General features: G+C 30.7%; 1 pseudogene; it reads left to right on the forward strand.

Annotated features, from left to right (window-relative positions):
- The first annotated feature begins 703 nt into the window (after positions 1–703).
- Positions 704–4,360, forward strand: LOC131064556 (sesquiterpene synthase Cad-like; annotated as a pseudogene).
- Positions 4,361–4,921: the final 561 nt, after the last annotated feature.

Here is a 4,921-nt window from a genome sequence, read left to right on the forward strand (position 1 = left end):
TTTGCTTACAACTGATTGAATTGTTTAATTTGAAGTTGGTAGTTTGGAAGGGGGCTCTTCTTAGACAAGCTGGTAAAGTTCAGCTTCTCAAAGCCTCTCTTCAGAAACTACCATTTTATGCCTTCATAACTGATACACATCCTCTTGAAATTAGATTTCTATAATGAAAATGAAGTTTGAAGCTCTGTCCACTCTTTTCTTGGTCGAATAAAATGTTTAAATGATCAGTTTTTAAGATGTCTTCATAACTGATACACATCCTTGTCAGCTGATACAGATACCCTTGTGTTAAGCACTCTACGATGAAGTGCCCTTCTATCTCCACCATTCCCTTGTTGCAAAATCAGACAACGCAATTCTGGCTCACTCACTCCACATGGCCATGAAAGGAATTCCAACGGACTGGACGCTCTGTGTTATTGTCATTGACCTTGCCATATGTCATATTTCAGTAATAAAGCTGAAGTTGTACACGCAAAGATTTGGATGAAATTCTTGGATTCTTCTAATGGACTGGATGCTCGGTGTTCTTGTCTTAGTCTCTCTGGCAGTACAGAAACATAAGATTTTTAACCGTGGAGACAATGCAGAAAAAGCACAAAAAATTATAGTGTATTAATAAAGTTGGATTTAAACATTAGGTATGTATTTTGGAGGAAGTCATACTCCCAAACGTTTGGATGAAATTCTTCTATCCTTCGAAATGACTGAATATGGCTATTCGTGTGGTCGTGTCCAACCCAGTTCAATTTACAAAATTATTAGTAACGTTTAACGTTTCCTAAATTTCGCTGCTATGCTACTTACAACTCTCTTCTATATAAGGCTAAGGAGGTGAAGTTTCTTCCCCATCATTCGCTCTGAGTTGAGTCTCTTAGTGTGAGTAGTGATATATCTGGCTGAAGTAGGTCTCCTTGAAAATTCATATGCCTATGCCCATGCGAATGACAAGAATACAGAGCATCCAGTCAATCGAAGGGTAGCAGAATTTCATCCAAACGTTTGGGAGTACGACTTCCTTCAGTCCCTTTCGTCGCCATATGAGGTAAGCAAAAGTTTATAACTTAAAAGTTCTTTAATACAGTAATTTATTTCTTTCGGTTTTCTCTCTACTCTTTGGGAGTACAACTTCTTGCAGTCCATTCCATCGTCATATGGGGTGAGTGTTTCAGCTTTATGACGGCAACCAAGTATTTTATTTCCTTTTGTTTTTTCTCTACTGTTATGAAATCTCACGTTTCTGTAAACATCAGGCGCCTTCGTACTGCGAGAGAGTTGACACCTTAATTGAGGAGATTAAGATGGATATATTTGATGGTCTGGTTGGGGATGGCGAAATGAATCCATCTCCTCGTGACCTACTTGAAAAGCTCTTCATTTTTGATATTCTGCAGAGGCTGGGAATTGACCGCCATTTTCAAAAAGAAATAAAAGCAGTTCTAGATTATACTTACAAGTAAGTTTGCATTTAAGTTGGATTGTCCTGTGCATATTTCATCATGTTTTTGGGTAAGAAGATTATTATCAATTTTTTTGCTATATGAGATTGATGAATCTTTCATATGATACTGAATTGATGCTATGTCTTTTCGTAGATATAATTGGAATGACGAAAAGGGTATGTCTTGGGGAAGAGAAAATCATATTATTGATCTCAACACAACTGCTTTAGGATTCCAAATTCTTCGTCTCCATGGATATTTTGTGTCTCCAAGTAATTTACTTTCTATTTTATCCTTCATCTGTTGTAATTCATTTAACGTTCTAGACAAATGTAGAATCTTAGGTCAAGGGATCAGTTTCTATGTTTCTACATTTATTTCTAATATTGTTACTTCACAGATGCTTTTCAGAACTTCCAAGATGAAATGGGACAATTCATTTATCTTGAGAACTCTAAAGAAGATGAATCCAAATTAATAAGTCTATTGAGTTTATATCGAGCTTCAGAGATTTGTTTTCCGGAGGAGAATATCTTGAATCAAGCCAAAATGTTTGCTTCTACATGCCTACGACAAGCAATTCAAGAAAACCATGAGTCAATGAACAAAAGCCAACTTCTAGTAGAGGCAAGCATTAATTAAAAAACAACTTTATTAGCCTTTTATACGATTGTGTTTTGAACATACGGGCAATATCGAATTCAATGGTTGTGGCATAAAAAATTTAGGCATATTACTAGATTATGATAATATAAAAATAGTAAGATTTATCTTTTACATAGACAAAACCTTAGATGACATTCCTTACTGATTTTATTAAATTTCATCTTTGCTAGTTATTCCACGTGAATAAGGGTCCTTGTGGATCTATAAATTGCTTAAAAATAGTGTTTCTTTAACTAGTTCATTCATTAATGTGATTAAATGTTAAATTTTTTTATGTTTAAATTTTTTTCTTAACATAAAAAAATCAATTGTTTTTTAGGGCTTGGACCTTTCTTTCTATCATAGTAATAAATTCATCTTACCATTGGACAAAATAGGTAGTCCTTTGATAAGGATTCATTTGTTCTTTCAATTTGTAGTTTGTACATGCATTCTTAAGTTATCAATTTATTTTTGGTAATTGTTAAAATTAATAGTAACCTTATCTAATTTTGATTATATAGGTTGAATATGTTATGAAATATCCATGGAAGTGTAGAGTCCCTAGATGGGATGCATGGAATTATATCAAAATATTTAGACAAGACATTAATTCTTCAATGTGCATGATAGGAGTTTATGAGTAAGTTTAAACATCATTTCATATCCACCTTTCTTAATTATTTGAATAGTAACATTTCATTCAATTGTGCTTAATATAAATTTATTCATTTTTCTACTTCATGCAAGAATACCATATCGTCTAACTAACCAAATTTAGTCTAGTAATTAGTAATATTATTTTTTACTTTTTCTTTCAGAATCTCAAGTAATAGAAGAAAGAAGATTTTGGAATTGGCAATACTAGACTTTAACATTTTGCAAGATCAACACCATTATGAGCTCAAAATGTTATCTGAGTAAGGGAACCATGTAGAACTCTATCCTTGTTTTAGTAAATTTCAAATTAATCTAGTTTAGAGGTCATTATATTCCTGAAAATGCTAATAGGATCAAATATTTTGATTTTTGGGATGTGAATAAATAGATGGTGGAATGAAACAAAAGTGAAGGAACTAAGTTTCTTTAGGCAACGACACGTGGAGTTCTATTTTTTGTACACATGTGGACTCTATGAAAAAGAACTCTCTGTAACTAGGCTTTGTTTTGTGAAAATGGGTGCACTCATTACTCTTCTTGATGATATTTTTGACACTTATGAAACCATCGATGAGCTTGTACCTTTTGCAAGAACTTTGATCGAGTATGTTAGTATATTATACAATATGTTATTATGACAACCTTTTCTTGTATATGTTGATATTACTTATGTATATGTTATTTATTATAATTCTGATGTTAGGTTGGACATGTCAATGATGAATCACCTTCCAAAATATATGAAAATATGTTTCCAATTTGCCTACAAAACATACATGGAAATAGCTACTGAGGCAGAGAAGATACATGGTCCACATGTGCAAAAATGGATGCATGATAATGTAAGTAATTTGATTGTAACTGAATTTAATTGAGTTTAAATATTAAAAAAAATTAGTACATTTTAATTTTGTTTGAAATTATTTGTTACTATAAATCTAATGGTATATTCTTGATTTTAAATTGAAGTGGAAGACTATTATTTTGGCATAACTTCGAGATGCATAATGGATTGCTAAAAATTATCATCCAAGTTTGACTGAATATTTACAAAGTTCACTACCATCTACGACAGTTCCACTGCTCTCATTATTTCCCATGCTTTTAATTGACACATTTTTCCATGATGATATTATTAAAAAAATCAATAAGTTCCAAAGTTGTGTTGCATGGGGTTGTCGGTTGGTTCATGACTCTAGAGATTTTTAGGTACATATCCACTATTATGTGAATATTGTTGATTCATTATCTATGAAGTATACATTCTAATAGAAAACTTAAATAAATATTTATTTTCAATGATTTTTTTGAAGGATGAGAAAGAACATGGAGAGAATGCATTGTGGATAGAGTGTTATACGAACGACAATCCTGGAACCACAAGGGAGCAAGCTTTAGATCATGTCAATATTCTTATCGAGTTAAATTTTGAAGAATTGATGAAATATCGTATATTCTATGAGTATGACATACCAATTACTTGCAAGAGATTATATTTTGACATGTATAGGTCAGTATATTTCATTAGGAGGGATACAAATGGATTTTCAAAATCTAGCAAGGGTATTAGGGATGACATAATGAAGATTCTAGTTGAACCCATTTATTTTTAGAGTAGAAGTGAGACAAATAACAGATTTATTTAGTATCATGGATACATGTGTCTGTTGCATTATATTTATGAAATGTATTTGAGACATATAAGTTATAAGATTGTACCTGAATGCAACAATTATGTAATCATTAGCTTAGAAAAAAACATGTTTATCACAATTAAAATCTATGAAATGTTTATATTGTTTATTGAATTTTTTATTATTTAATTAACCTAATTTGACCTTGCCACATTCTTTTATTAATGATATTTTCAATTTAAAATTTATAAATCATTTTAATAAACCTATTTAAAATATAAAATTGATTGCATATAGGGGAATTTGTCAATTAAAAGGATTGCATTATAAATAAAATGGCATGAATCACATTAGATTTTAAAATTAAAAAGAAAAAAGATATATTTGGAAATAATTCATTTTTAAATAAAATTTGAAAATAATATATCTTTGATAAGAGAAAAAATTATAAAAGAAACTATTTCTAATCTTCTTAATAAAGATTAGTGTGGAGAATAAATTTTGAAAAAAATTATTTGAAGATAATATTATTAAATTTTT

This window comes from Cryptomeria japonica, chromosome 8 (genome assembly GCF_030272615.1).
Source record: "Cryptomeria japonica chromosome 8, Sugi_1.0, whole genome shotgun sequence".
NCBI lineage: Eukaryota > Viridiplantae > Streptophyta > Pinopsida > Cupressales > Cupressaceae > Cryptomeria > Cryptomeria japonica.